Below are 21,451 nucleotides of genomic sequence, written 5' to 3'. Positions count from 1 at the left end.
TTAGGTCCTTCAAATTTTCATATTAAGTTTAGAATCAGCTTACACATTTCTATAAAAATATTCTTTTCTGGACATTGTAAAATCCATGCAAAGTAATCAACAAGCCTCTAGTCTCTTCAGGAACACCTTAGGTAATATGAAGGCAATGGCTGCTGAGTATTTTTCTAACTTAGCATAGATTAAAGCCATCAAAAGTGTTTCTAAGTATTTTTCGTAAGTTTTGCAAGCAAGGGTTTTGTAATGATAATTGGGAGAATTGGGTGTAAGAGTCTTTTAAATAGCCAAGTGTTTTGTGTGTGTGTGTATGTACTGTGTATGTATATGTATTGTATCTATTATCTAGATAAGATATTATATAGATAGATATATATTGTATATGTATCTATTATATAGATAAGGAGAGAGTCACTCACAGAGAGAGAATCTTTATTATTTCAAGAGTACATTTGAATATATTGCTGAAAGACCAGTCCTGTAGAATTTGTACCAGTTAACAAAGGACCTGTAGAAAATCCACTGAAATGTTGGACATTCAAGATTAGTAACACTTGACAGTGAAGGAAACTGTTATGCCTTTGGGCCAAATCTGTATTTCTATGTGTGACATTGAGTTAAATTTTTCTGTGCTTCATCCTTCAGGAAAAATCACCTTAACTTACTTATGAATTCTTCTTGAAATAACACTAAAATTAAAAGAAATCCTATCATATTTAATATGTTGTTTCACATGTTCTGACTTTGTTAAATTTTCTTTATGTATAGATCACCAGTGTTTCTTAGAGTTTGGGTTTAAGTATCCACTGTTACATGTCTTTATTCTCTCTCCTACAGGCCCCCTCCACTGACAAATTAGCCAAGAAAAGTCCAATTTGTATTTTTTATGGTTCAAGTTCTGTCAGGATATGCCATAATATTCTATTAGAGACTAGTGGTGCAGTGACAGGGAAGACAAAGAGGTTCTGCTCTGTGCTTTGAATGCTGGTCTTTTTTATTAAGAATGTGACAATCCGATGGACTTCTGAAACCTGAAAAGCCACTTCTAAAATCCCTGGCGGACCCATTCTCTCTGATATAGGATATGTGTACAATACTTTGGCTCTGAGCCAAAAGACTTAGCACTGTGTCACAAAGTAAAGTGACATTTCCATAACCATAACCCTTTTGAAATGTATCCATGTAAAATTTTAAGTGAAGCTTCTCTTACCAGTTCTATCTTGTCATTCTTTAGAAGAGTTTGTTCCTAAAGAGTGATGTTAAATCCTACACAGCAGATGGAGCTCATGAACAAAGCTGCTTTTGTGAGGACCAACGCTAGGTAACTCACTACTTTATTACATGGAATTGGCCATCGACAAATTAGAGACCATGCATGCAGAGACCATCACAATGTCAGAGGCCTCTGCACTGCTCTGTGAGGAACTGTAGAGGTAACTGGGGACATTCAACATGGAGAAGACTTGTAGATAACATGATGATGGTCTTTACAAACCTTATGCACTTCCATGTGGAAGAATGATTTGGAAATAAAAGGAGTTGATTTTCAGACACAACTAAGAAAGGTGCTTTTGGTAATAATTAGAATTGTGGAAGGGGCCATCTTATGAAGTGACAAGTTAGAATGTTATTACTAATGGACAGAGTGTGAGATCTGAAGTCAGATAAAGAGCAGGTGTTGCATCAGGGTCCTATTCCTTACCTTGTGACTTGAGACAAGTTACTTAAAGTGCTTGAACCTTAGGTTCCTTGTCTGTAAAATGGCCTAACCGCTAGAGTTGTATCATGAAAACTGTATGAGATGGTGTCTGTGAAGCACCCAGCACAGTGCTCAGCTGCTGGAACATTCTCTCTCTGTCTCTGAAGGATTCCCAGCTGAGGTGAATGCTCAAGTGAAGAACTGAGGCAGGAACTTTCCCAGGCCTGGTAGGAAACTGGACCAGATAATCTCTGAGGTCTCTTCCAACTCTACAATTCTGACTGGTATATATCTGTGCAAAAATACTCAACTACTCAAAATATTTAAGACTCATTAAATGGGTAGCTATAGAATGTCATAAAAATCTACTCAAACTCAGATGATTAACCACACTAAAATCTGATCACATTTCCTCTGTAGATCTATTTTAATAATTTATGCTTGACTTATGAGTTTAGAATAAATGCCAGATTCCATCTGTATTCAGTACTTGCAGCCAATTTCCAGTTTCAGGAAGTCATAAAGTATAAAGCATGCAGGATTGGGTCTGCTCAATTGTCCATCTGACTATTCTGACAGCAGCAAAAAGATTTGGTCTGTGAATAAAATGCAAGCTGCCCTCATAAGGTTAGGAATCAAGTTTGAGTCTCCTTATTCAGCTATTTTACATCTTCCATCAGTGAATTGATCTAAACCTTTGCTGAACCTTTTTACATTTTTAGTCTATAAAACATCTTCATGATCAATGCCTCCAGTGCAAAGTAGCACTTTCCTTTTTTATCTACAAAAATGGCTTGCTTTCAGAATGCCCCTGGTCCTGATATTAGATTAATATGTGGATTTTAGTGGAAAAGTGCTCTACATTTTCTTCCTATCTAAACCAGTCATTGCTTTATAGATTTCTGTTTGACTTTGCCGACAGAAGATTCCAAACCATTTCCAGTCAGGCTGTGATTTCTGCAACTTCATGCAACATATACTGTGTGGACTGTCCATGATTTTTCCAAGAGTAAGTTCCTTTTCCTTTTTAGCCTCTGGATTTCCTGGCACTATTCAGTATTTTTGAGGCTTCTTTGGTTGCCCCTATTTCTAATCACTTACTGAACATCTCTGCTGGCATGTCCTATAGGAACCTCAAACATCAAATTCAGTGTGCCCAAACTGAACGAACATCTCTCTGATCTGCCCGAATTTGCTCCTCCTCCATATTCCCTTTTCGTTTGTCCTCATGACAGAATCCTGGGGTCATCTTAGATTATTCCACATATTTACCCACATATTTATCATTTCCATTACTCTTCCTTTTTTCCTATAGATTCAAGTTACTATTCAGTGTCATTTCATATTTTACATAAGGCAGGTCTGGTAGCAATGAACTTGATTCTTTATTCTACCATCTCAAATCTGCTATTGAGACCACACAGCAGATTTCTTTTTTCTGTTATTGTACTCCTTTTAATTGTCTCCTTTTGACTTAAGTTTGTCCTGCTGATTATTTTTTAATTTAAATGACAGTTTGCTAAATTTGTTTAACTCCATTTTTATTTTTGTTGTTGGTTTATGATTTCTTGTTTTTTTTTTTTTTTAATGGCTGTTGTCCCTTCCTTTGTCTATTTGGATACTCGAATAATACTTATTTTAAGATAATTTTGAGGTTCTTCCACTATTTTAACCCTATTGGCAGTGAATTTATTTGACTATTAAGTGTGCTGGCAATCTTTCTTAGAGTGTTCCTCGTGTCCTTTGGAATTCTCGTTTTCAGATGCATCTCCAGCAGCTTTTCCTTTACCCCTCTCTCTCTGTGTTTAACCATCCCTATCTAGCAGCTTTGTGGTTGCCTCCACCTGGGCTCTGACAACCCAGGGGTCATGGCTCTCCTGTCTCAGAGAGATGATGGGGAATTGGCAGATACTATCAATAAAAACAATGGGATATTTGGCCCCTTTCTTAGACCCTGAGGATTTCTTTGGCTCTTCCAATCACGTGTATGAGCTTTATATAAAATGAAAAACTTAAACAGTGGGTACAGCCTTTTTCAGCCTCCTTTCACAGGAAGCTCATTCTGCCAGGGATGCTGATTTCATTCAGTAAACTTGACTGAGATTTCCAGCAGCATATTCAATGTTTTCCTTCCTGTTACCCTGTAGGCACTTAACTCCCAGCTTAATAGGAGGACCCGTAGTTCAGCAGGGCCAAGATTTCAGGACTACTTCACACTACATGTGTTTGTAATGTTTCTGGTCCACAGATATTTTTATCTTATTTTTGAGTGTGCTATTTTTAAATTCCATGTATTGACTTTTTTTTTAATCTAACATGAGCTTGAACTGAAATCACAAAGTGGTCATAAAATAGACATGTCTTTCAAATCCGACCCCTTCTCTCCATATCCACTGCTACATTATGTCTCAACAGTGCTATTGTAGCAGCCTCCTAACTGTTCCCCTGGGTGTAAATTCCTCCTATTTCCATCTGACCTCCAAGGGCTACTCAGAGTATTCTGTCTAAAACACAACACTTTGCTGCCTTAAACATGCTTGTAAGAAAATCCAAATGCATTAGCATGGACTACAAGTTCCTTCATTTTCTTGCCTCAGTTCTCCGCTCTTATCTTAGTTTCACTTCCAATAAAACCTTCCTCCCTAATATACTATAGTTTGCTTGTTTATCTTGGTTATTGTCTCCTTCCCCCACTGGAATGAAAATTCCATAAATGCAGAAAATTGAAGCTGTTGTTTCTTTCCTCACTGCTACATCCCTAGCATCTAAAACAGTGCCTGGCACATGATAAGCACATAGTAGACACATGATAAATATTTGTTGAATGAATAAATAATTTCTTGTCATTTTGCATAAAGTACATTATGTGTTATTATCATTTATAATATCTGATGTACTGTATTTGATAACTTAAATTTTTTTCATTTTCTTTTGATGGATCATCCTCTTCTCCCTCACACTGAATCCATGAAAGCCCTTGGACATCAGTCCTTGAACCCCTTCTTGTCTTCTCTGCATTTACTCCCTAAGTGATCTCATCCAGTCCTGATGTCATATATATTCTTGACTCCCAATATATATCTTCAGCTCCAACCTTTCCCCCAAACTTCTAATTCAGGTATCTAATCAATTACCTGACATTTTCATTTGGATATCTAAGAAATATCTCAAAATAAGGTTGTCTATAAGCAAACTCTTGATTCTTCTCAAACATGATTCTCCCCCAGTAAACAGGACCTCCTTTTCTCAGGCTCCCCAAATTTGGCATCATCCTTTACTCCTCTCTTTCTCTCCTACCTTGCATCAAATTCAACAGCACATAATGTTGCCTCTATTTCAAACCACTCCAAATCTGACCCCTTTCCAACATGTCTATGTCTACCACCATAGTCCAAGCCACCAACATCATGTTTCTAGATAATTGTAAAAAATATCTTAACTGGTACCCTGCTTGCACTCTTGAACCCCTAGAGTTCATCTTCTCACAGAAACTGGAGTGAAATTTCTAAAACATAAATAAGATTATCACTCCCATGCTGAAAACTCAACAACGGCTTTCCATTAAATAAATAAAATAAAATCCCTTAAAATAAAATCCAAACTCTTAACCATGGCCTACAAGACCTTGCATGATCTGGCCTTTGTCCCTCTTGGCCCCTTCTCTTACCCCTTTTCCCCTGTTCCTCTATTCCAGTCATGCCATCCTTCTAACTGCTCTCAAAACACACAAAGTATGTTACTACCTTAGGGGAACTTTCACTTCCTTCTGCCGGGACTGTGCCTTCACCATGAATTTTCATGACTTACTCTTTATTTCTTCAAGTCTCTTCTCAGATATCACCTCCGCAGAGAGGTGTTCCCTGACTACCACATATTATAGTCACCATTTCACCCTTATTCCCAACCCTCAGTCACTATCTCTTTGTCCTACTTATTTTACTTCACAGTGCCTATTAATATCTGGATTGTATGATTTGTTTACCTGTTTATTGTCTGTCTCCCCCTTTTAGAATGTCAGCTTCATGAGGACAGTTACTTTGTCTATTTTGTTCATCACTGTATCCCTAGCACTTGAGTCCTTGGTATATATATTGAAAAAATATATGCTTAAGAGCTGACTATCATATATCCATTTCCACATGCTTCTTGACTCACCTGAGAATAAGAAACCAAATATAACAGGTAAGTTTACGAGTTATATCCATGTTGGCTAAGCAACACTCTTGTGCTAGGTTCTGAGCTAGATAGGTACTGAGGATACAAAGATGAACCAAAGTGGTCCTATCCTCAAATAGCTTATAGCCTAGTGAGAAGGCAAACACATAGGCACATTATGACTTGTATGTAGTCAGGTTTCTGTAGTCAAGTCGTCTCTTGACTTTGTGCTTGGGGCTGTGACTGTTTTTCCTCTGCATGCTCAGGCTCTACCAGTCAGAATGTGCTAAGCGTTCCAATCCAGCAAGACACAATATTATAGGAGGGCAAGGGAAGGAGTAGTCCATTTGAAAGAAATCAGAGGAAATAAAGGAAACATCAAAAGTGTCTCTCCTTGAAGGCATGTATAAGCTTTTGCTAGGATTAAAAGATTTCCAATGGAATTTCATACAGTAGACAAATATTATGCAAAGGCTTGTGGAGGATGACAGTGTAAAGTATGTCTAACACCTAGGACTGGAGCCCTGGCTCATGGACTTGTTGGTTGTTTATATTTGCTAGGCATCCTACACTTATATTGAATTTGTACCTGGAACATATCCAAAGGATTGAGTTCCTGGATCAGCACTCTTCCCTGGATCATCATTCTACCATTTCTATGTTAAATGCCCAGCCTAGAACCTATTTACTTTAGGTTAATCTTTCCATCCATCTATTGATCTGTCCATCCATCCATTCTCTATCTAGGTACTATTTAGTTAATGCTCACTAGTGCAGTCAGATACAGAGGAGCTCAGTGTGGTGAGGACACAAATACATAGACAGCTATTTACTAGATCTTGGGGATACCAGGGTGAATGAGGCGTAGAATTCTTGAATAAAATAGATGTTACTGTTATATTCAGGGCACTCACCATCTAAAGGAGAAAGCAGGCTAAGAAGCAATCACAGTACAATGTGGTAAGTGCTAATATGATAAACATAGAGTGTTATGGGAGCAAAAAGACAGATCACCTAACCCAGCCTGGAGTTACAGTTGAGGCTTTTCAGAAGTAGGATGGCTAGAAGTTAGAGGTTTGCCAGAGTGGGGATAAATACTTCAAGAGGTAGAAGAAATTTATAAAATGACCTAGAGTTAAGAGAGAATGACATATTCAGGAAATAAAAGTAGTCCAGTGGAAAGAATGCTGACACTTCCTTTGTTATGGGGTTTGGGGTTTGTAAAAAAATCAAAAACATGGGCAAAAGAATGAGAATTAAAAGTTAACTAGGCAGGGCCAGCCCCATGGGGTAGCAGTTAAGTGCATGCGCTCTGCTGCTGGCGGCCCGGGTTCGGATCCTGGGCGCGCACTGAGGTACCGCTTGTCAGGCCATGCTGTGGCGGCATCCCACATTTATCTCCTGTGGCTTTCAAGATTTTCTCCTTGACTTTGACTTTCAGTATTTTTATTGATACGTCTGTTTCTGAGTCTCCTTCTATTTATACTACTTAGAGTTTATTAAGCTTCCTGTGTACATTATTGTTTTTCAGTATATTTGGGACATGTTCAGCCACAATTCTTCTAATACTATTTCTTCTCCTTTCTCTCTCTTCTCTCCTTCTGGTACTCCCATTATGTATATGTTGGTATGTTTAATGATGTCCCACATTTCTCTTAGGGTCTGTTCATTTTTCTTCATCCTTTTTTCTCCCTATTCTTTGGCTTGCATAATCTCTCTTATCTATCTACATGTTTGATAATTCTTTCTTCTGTCAGTTCAAGTCTACTGCTGAGACCCCCCCAGTGCATTTTTGTTTCAGTTATTATACTTTTCAACTCCAAAATTTTCATTGGTTCTATTTTAAAATTTCTATCTCTTTATTTATTTCTTTATTTGATTTGACATCTCCTCATACCTTTCTTTACTTCTTTAATCATGTTTATCTTTAGTTCTGTGAGCATATTTATAATGACTGCACTGAAAGTTTTTTCTGTTTAATCTGACATCTGGTAACTCTTGCAGTTTTTGTTGCCTTCTTTTTTTCCAATGTCTGGATCATACTTGACTATATCTTTCATGACTTGTAAATTTTGTTGGAAACTGCAGATTTTGGATAATTCGTTGTTGCAATTCTAGGTACTGGTTTCCCACTCTGGGGCTTATTTATTTGTTTAGTGATGGGCTGTATTATTTTAGAGAGGTCTATTCCTTCCTCTCCTCCCACACACACACAGTGTTAAGCCTCTGTTGTTGTTTCTCTGTGTAGTACAGCTTTGGTTATGCCCACAGTAACTCTGTGATGACAGTGGTACAGTTAGGGCCCTCATTCAGTCTTTCCCTAAACACACTTAGCAGTTAAACTCCACTGATTAAAGGCCAAGAGTGCTCCATTGTTTTCAACAATGCCCTGGGGCATAAATTTCTTTTTTAAAAATTGTATATATTTAAAGTGTACAACTTGACAATTTAGTATACACTACATTGTGAAATAACCACAATCAAGCCAATTCAGAATCTTTACAATATTGAGTCATCAAAGGACAAGATATTATTCACCCGATTTTTTGCAGTGCTTTTAAACCCTCCAAACCCTACATCAATCACACAGAAATGCAGAGGCAAACAGATTACAGCAAATGTTACCTAAATTTCTATACCTGCTACTGGAAAGAAAAGCACTGAGAAATCTATTTACTGTACGATAAGTAACAACTTGCTGTTCTTCTCCATCCAGTGCTTAACAATTACTTTTCTCTACTCCTTCTTTCACTGTTACTATTCTTCATGACCAATCAGCACTACTTCTTGTGACCTATATGCTGCTGCATCCTTCACTCTATCTTTCCTGGTCGTTAGAATGAGAAACTGGAGAGCATCATATAAGTGATGCTTGACACAGGAGAACACCATGGCCATTTCATTACGTAGTGCTTTAATAAGTACATTATTAAGTATAGAGCTTGAAGGCGGGGTCATGGGAATCTACCTTTCACATTCAGAATACTGTCAAACAAAAAAAAAAACGTCATCGGTTAATCCCTGAACTGATCCCATTACCGGAGGAGATTGTAGATGGTGGTGCTGTATGCAGCTGTTCTACATGTACTCCTTCATCCTGTCTCTATGTCCCAGGCATATCTTCAGCTTCTTGCACCTCTCTGTCAACCAAATACAGTTTTTTCTATCTTATAGTCTCTAGTTGCTACCCCATTGTTTCCTATTGGCTTCTTTTCCTCATTTATTTGAATTAACTGGCCCTCAACACCTGTTTTTCCCTGGAATGTTGTCCTTCAGGTTTTACTTAGCCTCATGTTAATGGTATCAGCCTCTGATAATAGTAGTAATTGCACCTAACATTTATTAAGCTCTTAGACTATCAAACTCAATCCTGATTCTAGCATCATGTGGTAGGTACTATTATTACCTCATTTTCACACAAGGAAATGGAGGCTCATTTAGTTTAAATCACTTCTCAAGTGTCACAAGCCATCAAATGACAAAGTAGGAATTTTAACCTGAGAGCTGCATTCTTTTAACAATGATTAATGCCTAATACAGACTTATTATACCCTCTCACCTGCTCCTGCTCTTAGGTCTTAAAGCTTCAGTCCAGGTTGTAATCCTGTGTCTTCTACCACCTTCCTCTCCCCACTTATTTACGACCGACATTCAGAAGAATACGTTTCAAACAATTTGGCTATGAGTCAAAGAAAGCAATATGCAGTGGCTGGAGGAGGAAGTGAAGTTTAGAAGGATTTTCTTCAAATGGTGGAGATCTGAGCATGTTTCCAAGCTGAGGAAAGGGTGCCAGGTTAGGGGAGGAGAGATTGAAGATACAGGAAAGAGGATAATTGATGGAGCAATTTCTTCTTCCTAAGAAAATTATAATTCTGTGGTTCTGGGAAAGCCTAGAAAGCTCTTGTTCCAGCAGTTCCAATATGAAACCAGCTGCAGGCCCACTAGCCTGGCATTTTGATGAAACAAGTTTATAGGAAAAAATATATAAAGCAAACTATTTAAAGATGGCTTGTTTGAAATGATGCCAACATTAACTTAATAGCAATTTAAAAGGGTAAAAAAGTGAAAGATTTTAAGGATTTTTTTGGAACTATTATGGTACTTACTATAATACATTGCTTTGCCAAAAATATTCTCGAAACTGAGCAATTTAAGAAGCTATTTTGGAAAGTAATTGCAAATATTTTCCATTAAAACAGTCTCATTTTCTTTTTTTTTCATTAAAATCTCAAGTAAATACATAGCCATGCATAGAATATTATTTATCGTAAGACACATCTCACAGTATAATAAAACCTTAGATGAGACTTTGGCATACAAAGCGAATTTAATTCCGTTATTAAGGATTTTTTCATTTTTTTCTTTAAAGTAAGATCTCAGATATTATTCATTTTGTGAACAATATTCCACTGATAGCCACAAAGCTGTCTATTCACTGGACTAACAGAACAGATATTTTGCTTTGGTCTTTCAAATCAAATAGCTGATTAACCTTTTAACTTCCTTTATCTTTTTTGAATGAAGCAAATCCAACAGCCATTCATGTTATATAGAGTGTATGGAGCTACTATCAGGAACTGTTACCCTCTCCGCATCTTTTGCTCACTCCTCCTCATCTTGAACCAGTCAGCAGTTCACAGATGCGCTCTCTTGCAAGCTAATGGCCCTGTCACACTCGAGGACTGGATCTTCTGGGGACAATAAAAGAATAAAAAGTAGCTTTAGATCCTCTTTCAGGAAAAATGAAGAATATATACATAAATACAGTATTTTGGATAGGATTTCAAGGGGATAAAAATCCATCTGCAGTTAATCCATGAATCTTCTAGGAGTCACTTAAGAATTCTTACTGTAGAAAGTTCTTTTGATTCTGTTTCTCTGTTTATGTTGACAGTCCAGAATGAGAAAACAGAAAAAAAAAAAAGGCAATTATCAACAATACAATAATGTATCTCCTACAACTGAAGGATATGAGTTCCTAGATCAAAAGGGGCCACCAAATAGAAGGAAAATGACTGAAACTATGAGACATCATCAAGAAATTTCAGGATACTAGTGATAAAGTGAAAACAGCAAAAGCTTCCTCTTGCAGTCAGGACGCTTTGGACTGGAGAAAAAAATAAAGGAAATTCTCACTCAAACCTGCATAAATAATAAGCAAATTAATTATCTTACTAAATAAAAGATAGAAGTACGGTAGGTTCCAGTAATAACATAATCAGAAGCTCAGTTGAGGTTATTAAGGACCCCAGTTTTATCCACCCCTTCCTTCTTCCTCTTTATCTCCCTAAGTCTGCTTTCCTTAATGTTCACAAAATAGTTGTCAGTAGCAATGAAGACTACAACTTTTGTAGCTCACAGTCAGGAGAGTGAGAACTCTCTCCACCAATATGCTGAGTCCTTTCCTTCAGTTTGATAGGATAATTAATGTCACATGCCCATTTCTGGGCCAATATTAGCAGACAGGGGAACACCATCTGCTGATTGTCTTAAACTAATCAGGATACTATTGCAAAACTGATGGGATAAATACCTGAACAAATTTGAGGTGAATGGATGTGTAAATGAAGAAATATAGTCATAGTACACTACCTGGTTCTGCAGTGAATACATTTTATGGAATGATAATAATTAAATAAATATTGATGGTGTCTCTGAGGGGGTCCAATAAATAGCCCCTTCTTTTTCCTACCTGGAATTTGAACAAATTGAGAAGTAAAAAGCAGCAGATTGGAAGCCAGAATATCACTATTATTACTTATAAAACTGGAGGATATAGCTTCGTGTAAGAGCAAAATGGACCTTCTAACTTAATCCCAGGCAGGCTTGCCCACCCACTCATGGCAACATTGGATAAGGGAAGATCTCTCTCCACAGAAGAGCAAACTGTCCTCCTGAAGGAGCGCTGGGAAACACTGCTTCTTGTGGACAGCTCATTCTGAAGAGGATGAGAGGAAGCTCTGAGAACATGCTCCTTTATTTTTCTGAATTTATCTGTCAAATAAGTCACTTAACTCTCTTGGTGTGGAGTAAACTTGCAGGAAACAAATACCAAGTGTAACCCTAATGGGGCTCCCATCCACTTAGAAACAGCAGGAATGGGAAATAAGCAATCCAAAAACAATTTAATTAGAAATTTGCTTTTAACTATCTTGGGAGAATGGCAAGGATGTAAATGATAAATGAGGGTGAGGGGCATCAAGGGAGCTAAAGTTCGTCTTTCATGATAGTAAGGCAGTAGAAAATGCACACGTATATCGTTTACAACTACAGTGAGGTGAATGCTAAATAAAATAGCAAAATTAGTCAAAGGTACTTGGGTCTGGTGTGTGGGATTGTAGACTGGGAAGTGGTGAGATAGAAAACTAATAATTTTTGTTATAAATATTCTAGTACTACTTGATAATTTAAAACATGTATGTATTACTTTGATAAAACATTAAAGCCATTCTTTAAAAAAATTGTCATAGTATATGAAAATACTACCCTTACTTTAAACCTTTTAAGATAAAATTCAAGTATTGTTCTGAAAATATAAAGAATGATCACTTCTAGGGGCCAGCCCAGTGGTGTAGTAAAGTTCACGCACTCCATTTCAGTGGCCTGGGGTTCATGGGTTCAGATCCTGGGCGCAGACCTACACACCACTCATCAAACCATGCTGTGGAGATGTCTCACACACAAAATAGAGGAAGATTGGCACAGATGTTCGCTCAGGATCAATCTCCCCCCCACCCCAAAAAAAAAAGCATGATCACTTCTGGACAAGCAAGATAAGTCCAAGCTTACTTCAAACGCATGATTATTAACTAGAATTGTAACCTGCTATACTTTGTATTTCACCTAAATCTAAAATTATGTACTTAATACATGCTCTCATTTCTTCATAAACATTTGTCTACCTTTGTATCCCACATGACCAATGTTTTATTTTTAAATACTTTGTTATGGAAATTATCAAACATATACAAGAGTGAAACTAGTTTAATAAACCCCCATAAACCATTCTTGCGGCTTCAGGACCAATCTTGCTTCATGTATGCCCCCTTATTGGATTATTTTGATAAAATATATTTTTAATTCATACATACGTTAATATCAAAATTTTATTCTGTCCATTACGTCCAAAGAGAATAGCTGATTCCTTAAATATGATTCTGTCTATATCAGTAGACTTCCATCTTAGGAAATACCATCATAACAAAACTTTGTCTATATAATGATTTTACACTATGACAAACTAAATTTAGTACTTCATTGATCTATTTGGTTCATTTATCAAATGAAAATGCCAATATCAGTGATGAAGAGATTAACTAGGTATTTTTTTTATGTATAACTGTGTGTAAGTATAATGCAAGATTTTTGTTTGTTTTGTTATCGTTTGTCCATGTGAATACTCCTGTGTCTGATTCTGAATGCTGGAGAGCTGGGGCCAAGATGGTAGCTGGTGAATATTGCCTGGCTCTCTCCTCCAGGAAGGGAGAACCGAGCTTTTACAGGAGCAGGGAGGAGCAAAGCCAGGCCTCAAAGAGAAAGGGAAGTGAAAATGTAACATGTCTAGAGCTAGATACTGCATACCTATTCTTACTGATGGCTTTCACATCACAGATTCTAATTGGAAGATAAGACACGTTGTGTATTGTGTTCATCTTGAAGGCTGACAAGACTTTGATTGATTCAGCTGTTACAACTGGTATTGATTGTAAATACAGCAAAATCTCATTAATTTTGATCTAGTTGATTTCTGTATTTACAAAACTAAAACTGTGAGGCTTTAGCCCGAAGACAATTAGCATTGCTTGATTATTAAGAGATAGCAGGAGTGACCCATCAGTCACTACTGCTCAATCTTGCTGTCGGTGGCAACTTCTGCATGCTGTGTAGACTCTCCTCCTGTACTCCCATCCTGCACTGTGACAGAGACAGAATGAATAGATATGATTGATGGAAATCATGATCAGCTTTGGTGATAACTAAATACATTACCCTGATAGAAAAAAATACGTGAAGTCTAAAAATAGTAAAAGTTCTATTTACAGAATTTTATAGTACATTTACTAAAATACAAAAAATGCATACAGTTACTCCGTATATTTTACACTTGAAAATGCTTATAGAGAAGCACTTCTGAAGAAATCTGTCCTTGATTAACCACAACCTTGTTTTCTTTTCTCTCTGATGTGGCCTCCCCAAGACTTTACAAATAATTCTGGTCCATGAAGCAGAAGATGACAAGGCAAAACTGCTTTCATTTATTATATATCTGCATACATACATATATATATATATATATATATAAAACCACACATGTTATATATTTTATTATTATATATATTATTTTTTTAGTCCCCACAATATAATCATCTTCACCTTGAGGTACTAAGATGGCCCCAAACTGTAAAACTCACCGGTTCTAATGCAGAGGCTGTTTCCATTCAATTTAATTGAAGAAACACTTGATGTTATTTGCCTTTTCTAGTTATAGAACATTCATTGAGTCCAATGTGAGACATTATTTAAAATGTTTTACTTTAATGTTCTAGTTTATTAATTAATTGAATAAACATTTACTGATCACCTGCTATGTGCTAGGCCCAGTTCTAGGCACAGTGAATATGGAGGTGAACAAAATAAAGCCCTGGCCTTCGTGGAGTTTACATCCAACTGAAGAACCCATTACAAAAATAATGTTCAATACACTTTACCAATCTTTTGAGAGAGAGACAATTATTTTCATTCTCACTTTATAAATTAAAAAAAAAAAAACAAAAACTGAGGAACAGAGAGGAGAAATGTTTTATCCAAGGCCAAATTCCAAGCAGGTAGAATCGGAGCCACTGCAATCTGATGGGCAGTTACTGTAATGGGAATAACCGCACTATATGTCAATTATTTGGCCTATTCTTTTCTGGTGTTACTTTCTCTAGCCTTGTGAATTTTCACCCAATACATGTACAGTTTAGTACTTAATCATAAACTCCAGGGGTCTCATCTGCAGATCTCTGGAGGTTTCTAGCTTTGCAGCTCCTTCCTCTCTACTACTGTACTTACAAATCCTAGCCACCTTGGATTCCTCACACTTTGATTTCTGTCTCTTCAACTCAGCAAAGCCACAGGACTCTGCTTGGTTTCCCTCTTCTGCACTGTGACCTTGAGCATAACTTTAGGAAATAGGCTGGGTCAATTACGGGGCTCATCTTGTTTGATTTCTCTTTCTCAGAGATCACAATCCTGCACTACCTGTTGTGCAATGTCTTAAAATCATTGGTTCCCATATTTTTGTCTGGTTTTCTAGTTGTTATGGTGGAAGGGCAATTCCTATATCAATTAGCACTTCATGGATAGAAGTGAAAAATTCTGGCATCCTGTATTTACAAAATCCTACTTTAGGTTGGACAGATTTTTCTTATATAAGGGAACTCTCATACACTGCTGGTGGGAGTGCAAACTGGTGCAACCACTATGGAAGGCGGTATGTAGATTCCTCAAAAAATTAAGGATAGAACTACCATATGATCCAGCTATTCCACTGCTGGCTATTTATCCAAAGAACTTGAAAACACCAATGCATAAAGATACGTGCACCCCTGTGTTCATTGCAGCGTTATTCACGATAGCCAAGACTTGGAAGCAACCTAAGTGCCCATCAAGGGATGAATGGATAAAGAAGATGTGGTAGATATACACAATGGAATACTACTCAGCCATAAGAAACGATGAAACCCAGCCATTTGTGACAACATGGATGGACGTTGAGGGTATTACACAAAGTGAAATAAGTCAGAGGGAGAAGGTGAAATACCGTATGATCTCACTCATTAAGTAGTAGATAATAACAACAACAAATAAACACATAGAGACAGAGATTGGATTGGTGGTTACCAGAAGGGAAGGGGGAGGGAGGAGGGCGAAAGGGATAATCAGGCACAAGTGTGTGGTGATGGATTGTAATTAGGATTTGGGTGGTGAATATGAGAACATGATGTAATCCATGCAGAAATAGAAGTATAATGATGTACACCTGAAATTTACACAATGTTACAAACCAATGTTACCACAATAAACAAAAATTAAAAATATATATATATATAAAGTGCCAAAAAAATAAAATAAAATAAAATTGCCTATTTGGGGATATGTCTTTTTTTTCTTTAATTCATGTTAATAGTGAATATTATCATTTTTTAAATGAATGCATGGTCATAGTGAACACTGGGGAAGATTTGTTGACTTTTGGTACATTTACTTCTAGATATATGTAGCAATAGCTTCCTATAATATAGAGTTCTTCCTCTTATTTCAATTACTCGACATTATAAGCATTTTCATACAACATAAATGTTTTTATAAAGATTATTTTAAAGGTTGTATAACATTCAATCATATGGCTGTACCATGATTTTCTGAAACATATGAATATTGAAAGCCATATTTATTTTTCTGCTACTTAGAAAAGAAATATAAAATAGTGGTTAATACTTAAAACTTTGAAATCAGACATGAATGAGTTTAAATTCTAGCTTCTCTGCTCACTAGTAGTGTGGATTTAGACATCTTTCTAAATCTATTTCCTAATCTCAAAACTAAAGACAATATTATCCTTTATAGGATTACTGTATACATCAAATGAGATAATGCGTACAATGTGCTTACCATAGAACTAGCTGTCCACAAAACTTAAGTTTATTATGTTCCTGATTTATACTAGTCACTACACAGCTTTGGAGAAATTGTATTTTATTATTTTGTAATGAACATCATTGTGCCTGAGGAAAGAATAAGTCAGAGGAAGGGAAGTGAATTAAGTTACATAGGGCCAAATCCACAAGGACCTCGTTTACCATACTAAAGAATTACTGACTTGCTCTTGAGCTTGATTTATTTTTCATATGTTCATATACATCACTCTGATACTATTCAGAAGTACATTTAATCTTTAAATTAATTTGGAAACAATCCACATGGACATCAATTTGTTAACTGACATCTATTCAATCTAACAAATTCTCATCTAGTAACATCAAATGTTTTATGGTTTTATCTTCATATAATCATATTTCTCTTCAAAATATTTTCTTTTCTAAAATTTTCATATTTTCCCTTAGTTTTATTCCTCAGTAGTTTGTATATTTTGTTGCTATTCTGAGTGGCTAATTTATTTTGTAATTGCATATTTCTGTTTTACAGGGTAGCTATTGATTTTTATATTCTTGGTTTTGTATGTTTGTCTGTGGTTTTTGGTTTTTGTGTGTGTGTGTGAGGAAGATCAGCCCTCAGCTAACATCTATTGCCAATCTTCCTCTTTTTGCTGAGGAATATTGGTCCTGGGCTAACATCTGTGCCCATCTTCCTCTACTTTATATGTGCAACACCTGCCACAGCATGGCTTGATAAGTGATGTGTAGGTCCACGCCTGGGACCTGAACCTGCAAACCCCGGGCTGCCGAAGTGGAGCACACGAACTTAACTACTACGGCACCAGGCTAGCCCCTATATTCCTGTTTTATAACTAACCACTTTAGTGAACTCTTTTTAGTTTTAACAGCTTGTCTGTTAATTGTATTTAGTACTATAAGCGAATATATCATTTATAAGTACGGATAATTTATTTTCTACCCTTCTAATAATCCTACCTTCTAATTTTTGGTATTTCTTAATTATATCATCTAATTCATGCTGGAAGATATATAATAGTAGTGACATGCCTATCATTCTCTTCCTGGATTTAATAAGAATGCTAGTAGTATTTTACCAGTAAGTATGATACTGCCTTTTGGTTTGAGATATACTCTGTTACTTCTCTGTATATATATAAAATATTTTTTCTGAATTAAACGAAGAATATAAACATAAAAATATATAACAGAAACTGAAAATTCCTGATACGACCATCCCCAGAGAGAAACAGTTTGGTGCATATTATACACATTTTATGAAAATGTCTTTTAAATTAACACTTTTTGACATCTTTACCAATCCCTACATGTATATCTACTTCATTCTTTCTAATTGCCATATATTATTGCATTCTACAGATATAACACGTTACTTAATCACCAGTTTATGGCTACTTTGGTTGATTCCAATATTTAGTTATCACAAACAATGCTGCAATGAACATCCTTATATATTTACTTTTTGTACACGTATAGATGCTTTTATAGGTACGCTGAGCCAAAGGTTATGAATAGATTTTTTAAATTTAGTACTGCAACTTTGATATTTTAAAAAATGTCACCTCTCAAATTTTGCATTTTTTGAAAGTCTTGTAGACTTGAGGTTCCTCACCTACTGAGTCAATTAAGTTCCTCGCTTCTGCTGGATATTGGACACTACCTTGAGAAAAGAAGCCATTGCTCAGCTAAGAGGTTAAAAATATGAGTTCCTAGGATGCAAATGGAGACAATATACTTTTAATCATGATGGTTTTGAGAGACAAAGGGATTTTCAAGATTTAAAAACTTTCCTCTATGTATGAAGAACAAACCTTAGATCTGAGCACAGAGATTTACTATAATCTGCAGTGTAGAGTAGATAGAGAATATGACAATGTAAATTACCATTGTACAGGAATGGGAAAAAACTTTCCAGTGCTGAGAGGAACATGAAGAGAGCCAAGAAAAATTGAGACTACGTTGAAGATAATGTCTGCATCACTGAAAGTGTTCAGTGCCCCTATCCCCTAAACCTGGCCCTGTGTTTAAGTGGAGGTAGGTGAATAGAGGGGGACAAAGTAGTATTAGTAATTTTTGAATGAAAGGGGGAATCTAAAAGCTTATGGTGCTTTTGATCTTGTTCCCTAGGGAAGTCTGGAAGAAATGCTTCACAGGTTGCAAATACGAAGCTAGAGTGGCTGTAATAGAGCAGGAATGGTGATTTCATGTATTTAATAAAAGAGAGGGTCTGAGAAGGCACCCTCCTCCATTTGCACACAATTTTCACCAGACATAAAAGAGGCCCAGAGGATCCCAGGAGACCCCGAGGACAAAGTAGAAGGTATGTAAGAATTAAGTCAATATGGTTATCTGGGGTCAAGATGGCAAAGAGCATGAGTATACCTTAAAAAGGCACCAGGGTGGATATCCCAAAGCTAAAGTCTAGATGGAAGATACCAACAAGTTATCAAAGGATTGGCCCCATCAATAAGAACCAAGATGGGAAGCCGAGTAAGCAAGGAGAATTGGCTGATTGTCCTAGAAATCTCTGTATATTTCTCTACCACAAAAAAACACCATAAGTTATATTAATTGTAGATCCTTCAGCAGCAGATGAAGGAAGAACAGAAGGCCATATCAAACCAAGAGAGCTGAGTTCTATCTTAACCAGAGATCAGAAGGTGATTACAGAGAAAGATAACTCCTCTGCAGCTTCCGGAATGCTATATAAATTTTCCCTATGTCCAGACGCCATTCGTGGAAATGGGAAGAGAAGGAAGCGGAATAAACCTGGAAAGTTTGACCATTTAACTACAAAGAACTGAGCTCTCCTGAAACCATTTTTCAACTTTGGGGGATGTTCAGTTACTTTGAATGAGCAAGTTTAATATATGTCCCCAGATGCTGCCACTACTGAGAGGGCTTAACAGTTCAGAGCAAGTGGCACATGAGTGGTCATGTGTAAATTTTTACCACATTGCAAAAATTATTTCCAAACTGTCCTCCAAAAGGTTGTGTCAATTTACATTCCTATAGGAAAGTGTGAGAATGCTTATTTCCCCACCCATACCGGAGGGGAGGTGAAAATGGAGGATAGGATGCTAGCTCTCCAGTAGGTATAAAAAGTGAAAAGTGCAGCTAATTATCTTATGACACACTGCAACTGTAGTCTACTTTTCAGAGGGTTCCACAAAGTGAAATACAAAGTAATGCATTTCAAGTTCCATGGCTCAATTAAAATTTACGAGTTCACTAAAATGATTGAAATTAGTAACAACCTGGTTTGTTCCTTTCCCTACATGATATATAACTTCAGTAAATGATGTCAGAGATATTTTTGAAAGTGTTTAATTGTAAGAAAAGGATACCTCTGTCTTTGTTATTTGTTTTCCCTTTTAAAACATTATTTTAATTAACAATTCTTTCTGCACTGACTCCACTTAAATAGAAATGTGAATGAGCATTAAAAATTCATTCAATGTGTTTAAAGTATTTCTTTTTAAATGTCAGGAAAGATGTATTACAAGCCTCTACTCATCTCAATTCTATTTGCCTCAGAAAATCTTTGTCTATAATATGCTGCATATATTTTACATTAGGAAGGGTAACAATGTATCCTTCATGATATAAGACATTACATCTTTAAAATGCAAATAATGGAAGTGAATGACATCAAAAATCTTTACTGAAAAGCCCAAGTTTAGGATCTTTTGCTTTAGGATTTTCACTCACTGAACTAAAACAGTCCTAAGATCAAGGGTGATAATTAAAATGTAATAGGAGGAAAGGAAGTTTTGATAAGATGTTAGTTCTGTAAATGTTTGACAACCTGAAGTATTTTCTTGTTCTTTATTCTTTTCAGGCTTGTCTCCTCAAGAAAGTATTTGCCTTTCCTTCCATATTATTCAATTGTGACAGTTTATTTTATAAAAGTTGACAATTTTAAAATTTTAGGCAAAACTTTGTGATTTCCAATTAAACTTGTCAAACTTGTTGACATTGTTACACAAATTATTTCAATCAATGAGTGAATCAGGAAAAAAGAGGCAAGTATATTATAAAACTTGTTTGACTATCTCGACAAACCTGTTAATATCTTGAAAAAGTCCAGAATTTTGCTACTCAACTAAGCCCTCTTTGTAAAAGGCCCCCAGACACAACAGAAGGCAGAGATGTTATGTCTTTAAGAAGGCTGATTTGTTGGAGTAGATGATTTTAACTTGAATTCTCATTAACCCAGATCTTCTATTGTTGCAATTTTCTTTGTGAAAACTAAAATTCTCTCACATAATTTTGCCTGCTTAATGTCAGAAGGGGCATATTTTAGATGCCCTTGTAGTATTAAAAATATGTAGGCAAGAAATCACGAAAGGCAAGAAAAATGGTGGGATAAATGTTAACATATTTGAGAAACTAGAAAGCCTCAAAGCTCAAGTGCAGTGATAGGTTAATGGTGTCTGATTAAAGGAGAGATTATATTCTTTGTCATACATGAAAAATCCCAGGCAAAGATCCATTTGCCCATGCTAAGTGAATGTTTGGATAGAAGGAAGTATATGGTCAGAAGGAGCCACCTGTGGAAAGATCAGTGGACTGGGGATCAGAAACTAAGTGTCACCATACCTATTCCTGTGTAACCTTGGACAACTTAATGCCTCTGAGCCTCATTTTTGTCATATATGAAACAGTAATGCCTGTGTCTCCTAAATTTGACAGCATATAGTACAGGGCCTCATAGATACATGTTACATCTGAATATGATTCAAGGAGAAATTAAAGAAACATTAAAAATTGGTCTAATACGAATTCTTCAGTTCAATCTCATTAAAAAAAGTAGTTGGCATTGTTCACTCCTATCTCTTAAAATTTTTTCTTCATTAATACTGCAGAATTAGGCAGCATCCAGTTTGGCTAGTGTTACTCTGGATTTAGTGATGCCAAGGAA

At 36.3% G+C, this 21,451-nt stretch overlaps 1 protein-coding gene across 30 annotated transcripts in view; it reads right to left on the bottom strand.

Moving 5' to 3' along the window:
• Positions 1–21,451, bottom strand: part of LOC147911734 (uncharacterized) — a 101,382-nt gene that overhangs the window by 65,631 nt on the left and 14,300 nt on the right. For 23 of the 30 annotated variants that reach the window (XR_015550517.1, XR_015550511.1, XR_015550512.1 and 20 more), the window contains 2 exons: positions 13,430–13,762; positions 10,341–10,539 (listed from right to left, as the gene is read on the bottom strand). The exons of 3 other annotated variants lie outside the window; for them this stretch is intronic. The gene's annotated coding sequence lies outside the window, so the exon portion shown is untranslated. The remainder of the gene's footprint in view (positions 1–10,340; positions 10,540–13,429; positions 13,763–21,451) is intronic. 4 more of the 30 variants (XR_015550515.1, XR_015550526.1, XR_015550518.1 and 1 more) reach the window with 3 other exon arrangements.

This window comes from Ceratotherium simum, chromosome X, assembly GCF_057802395.1.
Source record: "Ceratotherium simum simum isolate JZ-2026a chromosome X, ASM5780239v1, whole genome shotgun sequence".
NCBI classification, from domain to species: Eukaryota; Metazoa; Chordata; class Mammalia; order Perissodactyla; family Rhinocerotidae; genus Ceratotherium; species Ceratotherium simum.
Note: the sequence above shows the minus strand (reverse complement) of the source record. Positions and strands in the feature narration are given on the sequence as shown.